Source organism: Taudactylus pleione, unplaced genomic scaffold (assembly GCF_031769625.1).
Source record: "Taudactylus pleione unplaced genomic scaffold, aTauple2 ptg000093l, whole genome shotgun sequence".
Lineage (NCBI taxonomy): Eukaryota > Metazoa > Chordata > Amphibia > Anura > Myobatrachidae > Taudactylus > Taudactylus pleione.
The window spans coordinates 27378580-27396671 of NW_028284495.1; the positions used below are offsets into that span (position 1 = coordinate 27378580).

Sequence of the window (18092 nt, forward strand, 5' to 3'; positions counted from 1 at the left end):
AGCGATCGCAAGGCTACAGGTGAGGCCGCGGCTTCAGGTGAGGAGTAGGCCGCGATTGCACATCAGCTTTAAGAAGAGCTCCGAGGGCCTGTACACACTCCGGTTGGTCCCGCAGGTCACCAGGCACTCAGGTGGGTCCCCGCACGGTAAGGGGAGCTAAGGGCTCTGGTCCCAAAGGTGCTTCTTTGACGGAGCCGATATGCTACAAGTCCGCTCCAGTCTGCTTCTTTAATATTTATTTGTCCATCACTTCATCTTTTATATATTTACATTATAGTCACTCACATCACTTCACACTTTTATTATACTGATATATTATCATTAATATAACCTACAGCCACACCACACTGGACATGCCCAATCTTGTCTGATCTTGGAAGCTATACAGTGTTGGGCCTGGTTAGTACTTGGATAGGAGACCACCTGGGAATACCAGGTGCTGTACGTATTATTTTCATTTATTAAGTTTATAAGTGTATATTTTTACTATAATTAATATATCCTCTTTAAAAATATTTTCTCACATACTTTTATTTGATACTTATGTTTTATGAACAGTTTATGCATGAATTTCATAAGATTATCGTTATTTGCTCATTTGCACTATTATTGTGCATTATCCAGCGTTTGTGTGCTGTCAGACACGCATACTGGGGTATTCAATATGGATGCGATAACATCGTTTTTGCGTTAATATCAGAGGTATGACGTCATTATCGCAGGTTTTACTTTTACACCGTATTCAATTTCAAAGACTTATCGCAGTTTTGAAAAGTCTTTGATAAAAAACGGGGATAAGTTTTCACCATTGAATAGGTGTCGAAAAAAAGTGCAGAATTGGGGTTTAGGGGTGTAGGCTTAAAAAATATAGCCTGCACCCCTAGGAATGACATTTAAAAAAGAACTGTGTCCAAAAAAGTTTTTAAAAAAATAGGGACACCCCAAAAAATTAATTTAAAATTTGGGGTGCAAAAAAAAATGGGAAAAAATTGTTTAACAATACGGAAGTAGGTTCAAGACTATTCTTTAAGTATGCGGCAGATGTTTCCTAGAATAGAATTATAGCGGCAGGTGCACAAATGCAGAATTTTTAAAAACTTACTTTAGGGACATAAAAATATGCTAGTACCCATTTTCATGTACCCCAAATTTGATGGGACCACTTAAAAAAACGAAAAAAATAACCTAAGTGCTCTTCTGCATCACTTCTTCAATTTCGGAAAAAAACACCTGCTGCGGCTATTTAAATCCCCGACTTTCAATTAAAGGCTAAAACGGGGGTACCCATAGTGTTCCCCCATGTTTTTACTACTTTAGGGGGGTCTTACAATTTTTTTAAGGAAAAATTCGTAACTTTACGCAAATCCAACTTCGGAGTTTCCCGTTTTCGTTAATTTTATATTGAATACGGGTATAAGCTGGAGCGCGCCCGATACTTTAACGCAGGTAAAAACTCCGATATGAAACGTTAACTTCGACAGTGAAGTTAACGTTTCATATTGAATACCGCTCTTAATCTCTCAATTTGTTTACATATGCTAATTGTGTTCTTTGGATACACCCCTTCCTTTCCTAACAGTAACATGGTGGGCTGTTTCACATCCCCTGGTCATTGGTCGGATGTACAGCCACTCGGCAACACAGCCCTATAATTGGGCATACTTTCTGTAAAAGGCAGGAAGCCAGAGCAAAGTCTGGTGATCAGGTGAACAAGCCTCCCGGCGAAACATGTGTCCTGTCTCTGTCTATGCTCATTTAACATGCTGATCTCTGAATAACCACACCAGCAGCTCTGACCCACGGACTTTTCCTGTGATGTATCTTTCTATTGCTCTCCTACGCTCTCTCATCTGAGTCCTAGTCTGTGACTCCCCCTGCAATGCCTGAGAGTAACAGGGGTGAGACTTAGTTCTATTCTCAGACAGCAGAAGCGCTGTCTGTTGTTTCCCCTGAAATAAACGCTGTAGTCACTCTCTCATCCCCTGTTTGATGTAGACAGGGGAAAGTAGAAGTGACTCCACGTTACTGTATTCCAGGTCTTACTTCCTTCAGCTTAAACCCTTTCATATATATCTATTTATGCTATATAAATGTCAAATTCTATGTTTTCATTTAGTCAATGTGCAAAAACATTTTTATTTACTGACGAGAGTGTCACTACTCAGTATATATACTATTGCTTCTCTTTGTTCATGAACATTTTTTTAATTATTAGCAATGATTTTTTCTTTATATATTGTTATTCACCTTATGCATTGACTTACCCTTTTGTTGTGACACATAACCCTGTGTTTTTCAGGGCACATCCTTATTACATATGTACACAAATATGTTGTATTTGTCCATGGTTTAGGTTGATATAGAAAACGAAGGTTGCCTAAACATGAGTGAAATAAGAATCCTGGGGTTTTTGCTGATCGGCTGTCTTGACAGCCTTGTTACTAGGCAGATTAAGTTGGTTTGGTGGTCAGGTGGTTTAGCTGACCAATGCTGTGATTTCTGAGTTTGCCTGTGACTAAAGGTCACTAAAGAGGTAGTGTGAATGTGATCTGCCTCTTTGCTGATTCTGGAGGACAGATGAGTATCCAGCTGTTTGCAGCTTTATTACTAAATTTTCTTTTATCTCTGTTCTTAATCTCTCTCTCCTGTCCCTCCCTTCTTTTCCCCCTTGCTTCTTTCTTTATCCTTTTCTTTTCTTCTTTCTTTATCCTTCCCCCCCCCCCCCCGGAGCCAGGCTTATCCTTGCCTGCTTATTCAGGCTGCAGAGGTGCAGGAGCGCTTTGCCCTCTCCCCTGCCGTCCTCCCTGTGGCATTTACCTTTGCAGGACTCGGCGCTGATGCCGAGTCCTGCTTAAACTTGTTTTCCCCTGCACCGGTGGGAGCGGTCGCGGCCGCGACTCCCGCTGGGCAATCTCCCCTGCCGGCCTCCCAGTTTTCCTTCCTTCCGCAGGACTCGGCACTGGCACTGAGTCCTGCTTCACTGAGTGCTCCCGCTGCACCAGCGGGAGCAGTCGCAGCCGCGACTCCCACTGGTCACTCTGCAAGCCGCTGCATATGCCCGGCAGGTGGCCTGCCACCCCCCCGCAGCGGTTTTGCGCACCCTGGTCCCCAGGCAGGGATCGCTAGGACTCCCACACCTCCCGCCGGACCCTGCCTTACGGCGGGTGTGGCGGCCATTTTAGTTGCGGCGGCCATCTGGGATCCCACTTTTCCAGTGGGATCCGGTGTTTGTTTCCCCTAAGTTCCCCTTTGGCTGGCGCCCCCCCCTTTTTTAGTGCCCCAGGGGCCTGGCCCTTCCCCTGCCCCGGTCCCTTAGAGTTCTCCCCCCTTCATGTCATTCCTTCTGTGCTGGTGTTTTCATTTATTTATTTTCTTTCCCCTCATTTCCCCCCTTTTATCCCCCCCCTTCGCAACTCCCTTTTCCCAGGTCAGTTTATCCGCCCCTCCTCAAGTCCGCCTGGTAGGGCCCCCCTTTCTGTAGCCCCCCCTTTTATTAGGTTCTCCCCCCCCCCACTCCTCCCAGCTCTCCTGCTTCTGTTCCTGTTGCTCACCTTTCTCGTTTAGTTACAGGTCTGCCGGACTCAGCTGTGGTTCTTCAAGATGTTACAGTAGTTTTGCAGCTGCTGTTCCAGTGTGCGACAAGATGACCCTGGGTTACGATCCGATGGCTCCTCCAGGTAAAGTCGCAGATGACGCAGTTCCCGTGCCTTCTGGTGGTGGTGAGTATGGATTGCTTGTTTTTCCTCAACCTGATTCTGTTACAGCTCTCGCTTGTATAGCTCATGAAAAGCATTTTGCGCAAGCTTATTGGGTAGTTTGCGCAATGGTGGTCCGAAAGTCAGGTGCTAGGGTCGGGAGCAACGGCTTCTCAGACTGCAAAGCCTGAGATGGGGGCGGACTCTGTATATTGTTTAATTTCAGCGGTCCTTTAGGGGTTACGCAAGAGTGTGCGTGAGAACATTTGTATAGGTATATATGTGGTTTTATTACGAACTTGTTAACTAATTCTATTTAGTTCCTTATTCGTATTTATTGCTGTTTATTGCCCCAGGAGTCCATTTCATAGCAGCATGGCATGGGTGTTGGTTTATGGTCCCATGGCGCTTGTCAAGCTAGTCACACAATTTATTTTTATTTTTTATTAGCTGTCCGTATGGTGTAATGTATGGTGTAATCGCAAGTGAGATACTTAGGTACTTGGGCCCTCATTCAGAGCCACTCGCTATTTGCGGTCGTTCGTTCTAAAACAAGGGGTGGCTATTCAAATGAACCGTTCGCTGTTTGCGGTCTGTTCACGCCTCTAGGTCTGAACGAGCGAACAAAACTTGCGTTTGTTTTTTTTAAAAATACGCCCCCTGGCCGCTCGCATCCTACGTCATGTCCGCTATTTATTAGATTAATCGAGTACATCGACCAGGGTATGAACTGCTCGCTATTTTTGTGGTTGGTTTTTGCTACCACAATTTTGCGAGCAGTTCTGGCTATAAAAGAACCCAGTGACGTGGTCAATGACGCTGCTGTTTTAATTAAGCACACCCATAAAACGCCCGTTTTGACCTTTAAGCACGCCTGCGATCGGATCTCCACTCCCCGTTTTCAAGCACCTTCCCCTGTTACCACCCACATACGCCTCTTTCTGGCACTCAAATTATCAGGCATTCGCTATTTTGCGAGCACATGAATTTCGGCCGCACTGAGTGGTTCGCGCATGCATATAACGATCCGTACGCATGCGCAGTTGGGCAAACATCGCTCGTAGCGTACGAGCAGCCACTTGCGTCCGGCTCTGAATCAGGGCCTTGGATACATAGATACATAGAGTTTTAAGGTGGTTTTGTACCCCCCAAAAAAAAGGGCCCGTCTTGGGAGGATTATGGTTGTCAGTTCAGGCGTAAACATGAGGGTAGTTGCGTAATCCCTTTTGGTGTTAAAGATGTCGAGGTATGGCTCAGGGTTTCGGAGCAGCGGCGGCCTCCTGTGGATGCGGTGCCACCCACAAAGTTTCTTTACCTAGGCCTGGTGCGTCGGGAGTGGTGAGAGGGAGGTGTTTTGCCTTCAATGACTCGAGGTGTTCTCGTGGCGCCTCTTGTAGTTTTCGTCACTCCTGCCGCATTTGTAACCTGATTCGGCTTGCAGTGTTGTATATCAGTGCTTTGTTGATGCATGGGGTCTGGTTCATAGTTTTGGTACAGGCGCTTTGCTGGCGAAGTAGATGTTGAGTCCGCATTTCGCTTATTACCTTAACATCCTCACGCAATGCAGTATCTGGCTTTTAGGATCGGGGGCGATTTCTTCGCAGATGAATGTCTGCCCATGGGCTGTGCGGTCTCCTGTGCCTATTTTGAGAAGTTCAGTTCATTTCTACATTGGTGCTTAGTGGCGGGCACTGGCCATGTCGGTGTTGCGCATTACCTTGACGATTTTCTATTTTTAGATACAGGAGGGAGCGAGGTTTGTACGGATCTCCTTATTTTTTCCACCACAGCTTTGTTTAGGGTTTTGGGGGTTCCTGTTGTGTATGACAAAACTGAGAGCCCCTCGTCTTGCTTTTCTTACTTGGCATTGAGATGGACACGGTGGCGGGTTGTTGTCGCTTGCAAAACGATAAAGTAAATAAGTTGCTCGACCAGATAGGGGTTTGTTTAGGAACAGATAGCATTGAATTGCGCGTGGTTCAGTCTTTGCTGGGGTCATTTAATTTTGCCTGTCGCATTATTCCCATGGGACGTTTTTTTTGCAGAAAGTTAGAGAGGTCCACAGCCGGGGTGAGCCAGCCGCATCACTTCGTTCGTTTATCTTCTGAGATTCAGGAGGATCTTTGAACTTGGTCCAGTTTTCAGGTTCATTTAATGGTGAACGCATTTGGCCCTCTGCTCCTTTGGTGAGTGCTACTTTGCAGCTTTTCACCGATGCAGCTTGTTCCTCTGGTTCTGGGGCCTTTTTTAACAGGGAGTGGTGCACAGCTCTCAAGCCTCCTGAGTGGCATTCGGAAGGCCTTACTAGTAATTTGCTTTTGTTGGAACTCTTCCCCATTGTAGTGGCGGTTGAGCTATGGAGGGATGTTTGGCTAGTCAGTGGGTAGTTTTCTGGTGCGACAATCTAGGGGTAGTTCAGGACATTAACAATCAGCATTCTTCCTCCCCCTCAGCTTTGCGGCTCTTTAGGCATTTGGTTTTGCGTTTCTTAGAGGCCAAAATTCGGTTTCGCGCGCGTCACGTCCCTGGGGTGCATAAGGCGATTCCAATTTTCCCGTTTCTGTTTGCTGGCACCGGCAGCTTCTGCAGTTGGGTTACCTTGCCTTCCTTTTGTATGGCAGATTATCAGGCCGGAATAGAGGGTCTGGCGCAGAGGTCGCTGGCTCCAGTAACTCGGAGGGCTTATTATACGGCAAGGCAAGACTGGCAGGCTTTCTGTTTGCAAAGCCCCCAGTCGGGTAAATCTTCCTCGGAGTTTGTCTAGGTTTGTTTGGGGGCTTTACCAGCATGGTCGCTCCAAGGCTTCCATGGCCTCGGCCCTGACAGGGGTTTCCTTTCTCAGTAAATTAAGGAGTTTACCAGATCCAACAAAATCATTCTTCCTTTCTAAAGCCCTTGAAGGATGGGCCAGGGGGTTTCCTGCCAGGGCTGACTCCGCAGGCCTATCGATCTCTATCTCCTTGTTCGCTTGCTGGGTGTGATGGACAGTGTGGCTTCGGATTCTTGCGAGGCCTTGCTTTTTCGTTTGGCTTTTGCAGTCGCGTTTTTTGGGGCTTTGAGGGTCAGTGAGATTGTAGCTTCCAGCAAGTCTTCGGTGTCCACAGGGTTCATGATGGGAGACATCGTGTTTCAAGAGTCATCCATTTGGTGCAAACTATGGTTTTTACAGGACGGATCAGTCAGGCTGGGGCAGGTGTGTTACCTTGCATAGCGGGGTGATGCCTCTGTTTGCCCGGTGCGATTTGCCGCATTGTATATGGCTGGTCGCCGGGCAAGTGGTGCCCAATGGTTGGTGCATTCAAATTTGTCCTCTCTTTCCAACTTTCAATTTGCTGCTGTTCTTTGGAGTAGCTTATTGGCGTTAGGCTTAGATGGCGCTAGTTGCGGGACCCATTCCTTCTGGATTGGTGCCGCTACAGGTGCAGCAATAGCGGGAGCATCCAGCAGTGATGTTCCAAAGATTGGGAGGTGGAGGTACTCTGCATATAAAACGTATGTTCGCTGTGATAAGCTGTAGGTGCGCTCCTGCGCCAACCCGAAAACATTGTTTACCCGCCAGTTATCGAATGGTTAGCATTCGAGAGGTGGGGGTGTGAAGGGATTTTTTAATTTTTCCTCCCGGGGACCATTGTCTGGCCCAACTTGGTTCACGGGGAAGGTTTTTTGGGTTTTCTTCTTCACTCGGGTTACCTGTTTCCCCCATTGCATCCCTGCTAATTTAGTTGCTGTGTGTTAATTTTATTGTGTACAGCTTGGTTTTGGTGCGGTGGCTCACAGTTATTGTGTTCTTTCCTTACAGTGGAAAGACTTTGGAGAAGAGCAGGTTTGGCTGTTCGGCCATTCCTATATTTTCTGGGCTGAACGTCATGGTTTGGTTTGACGTGCCAGTTTGTTGGATGCCTGATTGGTTGGTCCTGCATGTTGGTGGGAATGATCTTTGTAAGATGAAAGGTTAGAGTTGTCTTTTCGGCTGAGAGAGTTGGTGAATGCAATGCGCCGGATGTGCGCATTGTCTGGTCTGAAATAGTGCCGCGACTGGTGTTTTGAATACACATGTTCTGTCCTTTGGTGGCTTGGTAGTCAGGCATAGCTTTTAGGGTTCGGATTTAGCCAGAATTTTTCGTCCAGACGGTGTTCATTTGCATAATTTGTGTTTTAGGTTTGTTATTAAGGAGTTGCTTGCTTTGGATTAGTGGTTTTTCTCTAGGTGGCGGGCCAGTCTCAATTTGAGTCTGGCTTTGGCGGGAGAACGCTGCATCTCAGTGGCTTTATTGTGGTGCAAGAGAGCGTTGTGAGGGCGCTGGACCTCGATGTAACATGACGAGTCTGTCCTTCTCGTATGAGGGGACTCGAACGCTTTTGTACGGAAGCGCTCGGAGTAGACTGGCCCAGGAGGGAGGCGGGACCTTCGCAACGTAAGTGCGTCTTTAGGGGGAGCGTTTCAGTCGTTCCCCGTGTGTGTTTCCTACTTGAAAGCTAGAACTGAGTATGCAGCGTCTCCTGGCCACCTTGGTTAGGTGAATTAATTAATTCAGAAATAAAAGCTGTGACCTTTTATCCAAGCTGTTACGGTGTCCGTCTCATTATTTAATAGATAAGTTAAGTAAGGATGTTTAAGGTATTTGATTAGCAATAAGCCAATGGAGATCTTATTCAGTACAAGTATAATTTTTCTGTTATTATTTTTCTTTATTGCACTGAAGACAGTGTCATTATTCAGTACATGTAACACTGTCATTGTGTACTTACCATTATTGTTTGGATTTTTTTCTTTTTCATATATATTTTCTGTTTTGAGATATTACTTTGCTTCTCATAGTGCAGGACTTACCCTTGTGTTGTGGTACATAACCCTGTTTTTTCAGGGCACATCCTCATTACATATGTGCACAAACATGTTGCATTTGCACTAGGGGTGAGCGGGTTCGGATTTCTGAAATCCGAGCCCCCCCGATCCGAGTCTGATCCGAGTCAGGCTCGACTTTTCCCGCCTGACTCGGATTCTGAAATCGAGGCAAAACGTCATCTTCCCGCCTTCCGAGTCTCGCGGGTTTTGGATCCTATATAAGGTACCCACGTCGGCGCCATTTTCTCACTCGGCTGTGGACAGTGAAGAGGGAGGGTGGGAGTTAGGGCTGTGTAGTGTAGTGTAGTGTAGTGCTGCTGTTGTCCACTACTTCAAAGTCCATAGGGGCTGGCTGTGTTGTGCTGTGCTGCTGTTGTTAATAGGGGCTGTGTCCACTACTTCAAAGTCCATAGGGGCTGGCTGGACTGTGTTGTGCAGTCAGTTCTCCATAGGGGCTGTGTCCACTCCAAAGTCCTGTGCAGTGGCCCAGTCCTAAAGAGGTGCTGTAGTGTTGTCCAGGGGGTGCTCTGTCCATCAGGGGTGCTCCCCCCAAGTGCTAAAAAAATAATATATTTTCTGTGTTTGTGAATTGTGTGCGCAGTAGCCGCACGTGCATCAACAAAGTAGTGCCAAGCGTGCGCCTGTGTCATAAGTAAAGGGCCGGCTGGCTTGACCGTTAAAGGGTGCTGTAACCCCCGAAAGTACACTCCAGTCCAAACCAAAAAAAAATTATTTTCTGTGTTTGTGAATTGTGTGCGCAGTAGCCGCACGTGCATCAACAAAGTAGTGCCAAGCGTGCGCCTGTGTCATAAGTAAAGGGCCGGCTGGCTTGACCGTTAAGGGTGCTGTAACCCCCGAAAGTACACTCCAGTCCAAACCAAAAAAAAAATTATTTTCTGTGTTTGTGAATTGTGTGCGCAGTAGCCGCACGTGCATCAACAAAGTAGTGCCAAGCGTGCGCCTGTGTCATAAGTAAAGGGCCGGCTGGCTTGACCGTTAAGGGTGCTGTAACCCCCGAAAGTACACTCCAGTCCAAACCAAAAAAAAATTATTTTCTGTGTTTGTGAATTGTGTGCGCAGTAGCCGCACGTGCATCAACAAAGTAGTGCCAAGCGTGCGCCTGTGTCATAAGTAAAGGGCCGGCTGGCTTGACCGTTAAAGGGTGCTGTAACCCCCAAAGTACACTCCAGTCCAAACCAAAAAAAAAATTATTTTCTGTGTTTGTGAATTGTGTGCGCAGTAGCCGCACGTGCATCAACAAAGTAGTGCCAAGCGTGCGCCTGTGTCATAAGTAAAGGGCCGGCTGGCTTGACCGTTAAGGGTGCTGTAACCCCCGAAAGTACACTCCAGTCCAAACCAAAAAAAAAATTATTTTCTGTGTTTGTGAATTGTGTGCGCAGTAGCCGCACGTGCATCAACAAAGTAGTGCCAAGCGTGCGCCTGTCTCATAAGTAAAGGGCCGGCTGGCTTGACCGTTAAAGGGTGCTGTAACCCCCAAAGTACACTCCAGTCCAAACCAAAAAAAAAATTATTTTCTGTGTTTGTGAATTGTGTGCGCAGTAGCCGCACGTGCATCAACAAAGTAGTGCCAAGCGTGCGCCTGTGTCATAAGTAAAGGGCCGGCTGGCTTGACCGTTAAGGGTGCTGTAACCCCCGAAAGTACACTCCAGTCCAAACCAAAAAAAAAATTATTTTCTGTGTTTGTGAATTGTGTGCGCAGTAGCCGCACGTGCATCAACAAAGTAGTGCCAAGCGTGCGCCTGTGTCATAAGTAAAGGGCCGGCTGGCTTGACCGTTAAAGGGTGCTGTAACCCCCAAAGTACACTCCAGTCCAAACCATAAAAAAATTATTTTCTGTGTTTGTGAATTGTGTGCGCAGTAGCCGCACGTGCATCAACAAAGTAGTGCCAAGCGTGCGCCTGTGTCATAAGTAAAGGGCCGGCTGGCTTGACCGTTAAAGGGTGCTGTAACCCCCGAAAGTACACTACAGTCCAAACCAAAAAAAAATTATTTTCTGTGTTTGTGAATTGTGTGCGCAGTAGCTGCACGTGCATCAACAAAGTAGTGCCAAGCGTGCGCCTGTGTCATAAGTAAAGGGCCGGCTGGCTTGACCGTTAAAGGGTGCTGTAACCCCCAAAGTACACTCCAGTCCAAACCAAAAAAAAAATTATTTTCTGTGTTTGTGAATTGTGTGCGCAGTAGCCGCACGTGCATCAACAAAGTAGTGCCAAGAGTGCGCCTGTGTCATAAGTAAAGGGCCGGCTGGCTTGACCGTTAAAGGGTGCTGTAACCCCCGAAAGTACACTCCAGTCCAAACCCAAAAAAATTATTTTCTGTGTTTGTGAATTGTGTGCGCAGTAGCCGCACGTGCATCAACAAAGTAGTGCCAAGCGTGCGCCTGTGTCATAAGTAAAGGGCCGGCTGGCTTGACCGTTAAAGGGTGCTGTAACCCCCGAAAGTACACTCCAGTCCAAACCAAAAAAAAAATATTTTCTGTGTTTGTGAATTGTGTGCGCAGTAGCCGCACGTGCATCAACAAAGTAGTGCCAAGCGTGCGCCTGTGTCATAAGTAAAGGGCCGGCTGGCTTGACCGTTAAAGGGTGCTGTAACCCCCGAAAGTACACTCCAGTCCAAACCAAAAAAAAATTATTTTCTGTGTTTGTGAATTGTGTGCGCAGTAGCCGCACGTGCATCAACAAAGTAGTGCCAAGCGTGCGCCTGTGTCATAAGTAAAGGGCCGGCTGGCTTGACCGTTAAAGGGTGTTGTAACCCCCAAAGTACACTCCAGTCCAAACCAAAAAAAAAATTATTTTCTGTGTTTGTGAATTGTGTGCGCAGTAGCCGCACGTGCATCAACAAAGTAGTGCCAAGAGTGCGCCTGTGTCATAAGTAAAGGGCCGGCTGGCTTGACCGTTAAAGGGTGCTGTAACCCACAAAGTACACTCCAGTCCAAACCAAAAAAAAAATTATTTTCTGTGTTTAGCCGCACGTATATATCAAATCGATATAACATAAATGGAGGACCAAACTTTCTCCGATAAAAATAAAATAGAGAAAGATCAAGAACCACTTCCTCCTAGTGCTGAAGCTGCTGCCACTAGTCATGACATAGACGATAACATGCCATCAACGTCGTCTGCCAAGGCCGATGCCCAATGTCATAGTAGAGGGCACATACAATCCCAAATGGCAAAGTTCAGGAAAATGACCTTGAAAAAGACATTTAAATCAGCTGAAGAGAAACGTAAACTTGCCAATATGCCATTTACGACACGGAGTGGCAAGGAACGGCTAAGGTCGATCCCTAGTATGTTCATGACTAGTGGTTCAGCTTCACATGACGATGGAAGCCCTCCTCCCACTAAAAAAATCAAAAGAGTTAAGCTGGCAAAAGCACAGCGAAGAACTGTGCTTTCTAAGAAGATATCACAAATCCCCAAGGAGAGTCCAAGTGTGGTGGTGGTTGCGATGCCTGACCTTCCCAGCACTGGACGGGAAGAGGTGGCTCTTTCCACCATTTGCACGCCCCCTGCAAGTGCTGAAAGGAGCACCCACAGTCCACTTGCTGATATGCAAATTGAAAATGTCACTGTTGAAGTACAACAGGATGAGGATACTGGTGTAGCTGGCGCTGAGGAGGAAGTTGGCGAGGAGGATTCTGATGGTGATGTGGTTTGTTTAAATCAGGCTCCGGGGGAGACAGTTGTTGTCCGTGGGATGAAAAAGCCCATCACGGTCATGCCTGGGCAGAAGACCAAACATTCCACCTCTTTGGTCTGGCAATATTTCTATCCAAATCCGGACAACAACTGTCTTGCCATATGTACCATATGTAAAGGTGAAATAAGTAGGGGTAGGGACGTCAACCACCTAGGAACATCCTCCCTTATACGGCACCTGCAGCGCGTTCATAAAAAGTTACTGTCAAGTTCAGAAACTTTGGCTAAGACCGTAAGCAGTCCAGGGACACCTAAATCCCGTTGTCCTGTTGTATCCAAGCGCCTGCAAACCACACCGTCAACTCCCTCCTCGTCAATTTCCTCCTTAGTCAGGATCGGAAGTAGTCCTGCAGGCCATGTCACTGGCATGACTGACTCTCCTATCCGGGATTCCTCTGGAGGATCCTGCATTGCTACGCCTACTGCTGCCGCTGCTGCTGTTGCTGCTGCTGGGAGTCGTTCATCATCCCAGAGAGGAAGTAGGAACACCACTACTTTTACTAAACAATTGACCCTCCAACAGTCCTTAGCGAGGAGGATGAAGTACGACAGCAGTCATCCTGAAGCAAAACGTATAACTGAGGCCTTGACTGCTATGTTGGTGTTAGACGTGCGTCCGGTATCCGCCATTAGTGCAGTGGGATTTAGACAATTGATGGAGGTAGTGTGTCCCCGGTTCCAAATCCCGTCTAGATTCCACTTCACTAGGCAGGCGATACCGAGACTGTACAGAAACATCAGAAAAAGTGTCCTCAGTGTCCTGAAAAATGCCGTTGTACACAATGTCCACTTAACCACGGACATGTGGACAAGTGGAACAGGGCAGACTAAGGACTATATGACTGTGACAGCCCACTGGGTAGATGTATCACCTTACGCAGCAACAGCAGCAGCGTCACCAGTAGCAGAATCTCAGAAACGCCAGCTCGTTACAAGGCAGGCTACGCTGTGTATCACCGGTTTCAGTAAGAGGCACACCGCCGACAACCTCTTAGAGAAACTGAGGGAAATCATCGCCCAGTGGCTTACCCCACTTAGACTCTCCTGGGGATTTGTGATATCTGATGACGCCACCAATATTGTGCGGGCATTACATCTGGGCAAATTCCAGCACGTCCCATGTTTTGCTCACACAATAAACTTGGTGGTGCAGAATTTTCTGAAAAGCGACAGGGGCATGCAGGAGACGCTTTGGGTGGCCCGAAAAATTTCTGGCCACTTTCGCCATTCAGCGACTGCGTGCCGAAGACTGGAGCGCCAGCAAACACTCTTGAACCTGCCCCGCCATCACCTGAAGCAAGAGGTTGTGACGCGGTGGAACTCAACCCTCTATATGCTTCAGAGGATGGAGGAGCAGCAAAAGGCCATACAAGCCTATACATCCACCTATGACATAGGCAAAGGAGGGGGTATGCACCTGACTCAAGCGCAGTGGAGAATGATTTCCGTGTTGTGCAAGGTTCTCCAGCCCTTCGAACTTGCCACACGTGAAGTCAGTTCAGACACAGCCAGCTTGAGTCAGGTCATTCCCCTCATCAGGCTTTTGCAGAAGCAGCTGGAGAAAGTGAAGGAGGAGCTAAGACGGAGCGATTCCGCTCGGCATGTGGGACTTGTGGATGAAGCCCTTCATTCGCTTTGCCAGGATTCCAGGGTGGTCAATCTGTTGAAATCAGACCACTACATTTTGGCCACCGTGCTTGTTCCTAGGTTTAAAGCCTATGTGGTGTCTCTCTTTCCGGCCGACACAAGCCTGCAGAGGTGCAAAGACCTGCTGGTGAACACACTGTCAGCTGAAGCGGAACGTGACACGTCAACGGCTCCTTCTTCATTTTCTCCCGCAACTGGGGCTGCCAGGAAAAAACTTAGGTATCCTAAGCAACCCGCTGGCGGTGATGCAGGGCAGGCAGGACCAAGTTTGGACATCTGGTCCGGACTGAAGGACCTGGCAACAATTTCTGACATGTCTACTGTCACTGCATATGATACTGTCACCATTGACAGAATGGTGGAGGATTACATCGGTGACAGCATCCAAGTAGGCATGTCAGACAGTCCATACCTGTACTGGCAGGAAAAAGAGGCAATTTGGAGGCCCCTGTACAAACTGGCTCTATTTTACCTGAGTTGCCCCCCCTCCAGTGTGTACTCCGAAAGAGTGTTTAGTGCAGCCGGGAACCTTGTCAGCGAAAGGCGTAGGAGGTTGCTTCCACAGAATGTGGAGAAGATGATGTTCATCAAAATGAATTATCAGCTCTTCCAGGGAGACCAGCCTCCAGAAGGTACAGAGGGACCTGTGGTGGTGGATTCAAGTGGGGACGAGTTAATACTTTGTGAGGATGAGGATGTACACACTGAAGAGGGTGAGGAATCGGTGGATGAGGAGGATGAGGATGACATCTTGCCTCCGTAGAGCCAGTTTGTGCAGGGACACATTAATTGCCAGCTTGTTTTGTGGGGGCCCAAACAAACCAATCATTTCAGCCACAGTTGTGTGGCAGACCCTGGCGCTGAAATGATTGATTTGTTAAAGTGTGCATGTCCTGTTTATACAACATAAGGGTGGGTGGGAGGGCCCAAGGACAATTCCATCTTGCACTTCTTTTTTTTCTTTGCATTATGTACAGTTTGGGGCCTAGTTTTTCTAACTGCCATCCTGTCTGCCACTGCAGTGTCACTCCTAGATGGGTCACGTGTTTGTGCCGCCCACTCGTGTCGCTTAGCATAGTCATCCAGCTACCTCGGTGCAACCTTTTGGACATGAAAACACTATTGTGAGGTGTGAGGTGTTCAGAATAGACTGGAAATGAGTGGAAATTAAGGTTATTGAGGTTAATAATAGCATAGGAGCAGAGAAACCAACAAATTCTGTGATTTTAGCTGTTTTTATGCTTTTTTAAAAAAAAATACAGATCCAAAACACAAAACCCAGAACCCAAAACACGGAAGGGTGGTTTTGGCAAAACCAATCCAGATCCAAAACACGAAGAAAGATCCAGATCCAAAACCAAAACACAAAACACGAAAAGTGGCCGGTGCACACCCCTAATTTGCACTGAAGTACAAGTATAATTTTTCTGTTATTATTTTTCTTTATTACACTGAAGACAGTGTCATTATTCAGTACATGTAACACTGTCATTGTGTACTTACCATTATTGTTTGGATTTTTTTCTTTTTGTCTTTGTCATACATATTTTCTGTTTTGGGATATCACTTTGTTTCTCACAGTGCAAACTGCTGATATTATATGGCAATTTAATATATGCATTCATCACTACTCCAAGGTGTACTATTCTTTACCTAGCATATCTGCTAAAACCAATATGAGTTAACATACTTGGGATAAAAGTCCTCCCAAACACAATCCTCTTAGTTATATGGGGACACAGACTTTATAACTATCAGCAATGTCTATATATGTGTGCTGATATTTAATTACAATATATATCCCTCACTCATCTACAGGGGACACAGATTTCAAAACTGCTGGATTATCCTAATAAATCATCTTTCTTAGTTATCATAGTGTGGTCTCTTACAATATACAATTGTTTCTGACAGACTATCATTTATGTATATGTCGAGCACAACAGAGATCTAATTAAAATCTACTATAGTTCGCCAGATATGTACTGTATGAAGTAATCATATGTGCCTCCCTGTAGATTGAATTAGGGTTAATTAGAATATTCATTACCCTTAACGAGCTGATTACTCATTGAATTTTTATCAATAATAAATAATACTCATTTACACTTCAAAGGACGTTTATATTGTTCTTTTTTGTCCTTAGTAGATTTCTATGTTATATCTACACATCACTCTCTGGGGAGAACTTCCTTTTAAAGGTGTATATTAAACGTTAAGTTTTATTCACACTAATCATTCCATTATCATCCATCAGGGGCGGATTGGGATGGAAAACCAGCCCGGGAAATTTTTGGAAGCAGCCCTAATGGGGGCGGGGTCTGTTGCAGAGGCGGGGTCTGTTGCAGAGGCGGGGCTGTTGAGGAGGGTGGGATACTCCCTCCCCAGAATCAAAAGTTTTTTTAAAAACTGAAAATGCCAATGTTTGTTTTGCTGGAATATATAGTATATTTATGGGTTCAGTGAAACTTGTACCAGTCCTATCCTAGGACCATTTGAGAATGGCCTCCAATGTGAGCGATTCCACATCTCTGTATGCAACCATTTGCAGCGACACTCCAATAACTCACCTATACTATGTTACATCTGTGCCTGATTAGCCAGGAATGCCCAACACATTTACAATTCACTTCTTCATGTGTGCATCTATATAAGTACAGAGACTCTGGCCCTGATTCAGAGCCGGACGCTCTGACAGAGTGCTCGCTCTGAATCAGGGCCGTCCTTCTCTTTTTTTAGAGCCGCCTCCAGGCCACTCGTATAGCTGTGGGTGACCACCCACAGTTATAGCGAGCGGCCAAAAAGATGGTCGCGATGGTCAAGACCATCGCGACCATCGGGCTTGCGACGAGACCCTTGTGGTAGGGTCTCGTGGCCGCAAGCACTGGAGTGCTTTCGGCTCTATCAGAACCCCAACCCACCCCACTACACCACGTCAGCTGACCCTTTGTAACAGAAATGGACAAGTGACTATAGGCGGGATGAACTAAAAATGCAGTTTTGGGGGGTTTTACCACATACCTCATATGTACTAAGCTTCATCACAATGGGTAACGCTATCTTGAGGCCTTGAAGCCTATAGGCTTCTTTTCAGCATGCCTCTCCTGAAAGGGATCTAATCGGATCCCTGCCATAACCACCCGCGACCCGCAGCCTTCTGCGCATGCACATATGGATGCAGGAGGGACTTCTGGGTGTTAAACCCAGAAGTCCCTCTCTCCAAAGCCATGGGAAAGGACAGCTCTTATCTAGAGAGCTGTCCTTTGCAATTTTCTAGGTATATACCGTGGTAATCAACCGCGGTATGTACCTGTAGACAGGCGAGATGTACCGCATCGCGAATGCAATGCCTAGTACATCCCACCCTATGCACCTCAAAATAAAAACTGTGTAAATCCTTCAAAAATTGCAGATATATAAATTATTACAAATATATAAAATTATTATAAATACATGACCCAATGTATTCCATAGCTGTTATTCTAAGCATCAACCTTAGCATAATGCATCCTTTTACTTACCATTGCTAGTATATTTGTTGTTTTGGAATCAGTATGTAATACTGGCGGTTCAAATCCCGACACGAGAAGCCCGACAGCAGAAGATCCTGACGCCGGCTGGTAAGTACCCTAACCCTCCCTTATGGGGCCCTAACCCTAAAACCCCTGGGGTGGTGCCTAACCCTAAGTCCCCCCCAGGGGTGCCTAAACTTATCCCCCCTTCCTGCACCCTAAACCTATCCCTCCTGGGGGGGATGCCTAACCCTAACCTTCCCCCCCAAAATCTAACCCCACTATACTCCGTAAACCTAACCCTCCCCCCCAAGGCTAACGCTAAGGACACCGCAGACTTACCTCGTTCAGGCTGATGTCTGTCGGCGTCCAGGCGTCGGGATTCAGATGGATGTCGGTACTTTGACGCCTATCTGAAGTCCCCCGTTGGGCTTCTCGTGTCGTGATATAGACCGGCTACATTTAGTCCACCGGTCTATAAACTGCATCCTGTTGTTTTAGAGTGTCCTGGAATATTGATGATGCAGCTGCTTTTACAGTAGGTCATCTCCAGATACATTATACTAAGGTTTAATGCTTAGAATATATATATATAGTGTTTTAGGTGATGCTGCCTTAGTGGGATGTGATGTGATCATATTATACGTATATTAAAAGGGTCCTATGTCATATG

General features: G+C 46.6%; 1 pseudogene; it reads left to right on the forward strand.

Annotated features, from left to right (window-relative positions):
- Positions 1 to 329: 329 nt before the first annotated feature.
- Positions 330 to 448, forward strand: LOC148526907 (5S ribosomal RNA; annotated as a pseudogene).
- The last annotated feature ends 17644 nt before the right edge of the window (positions 449 to 18092 follow it).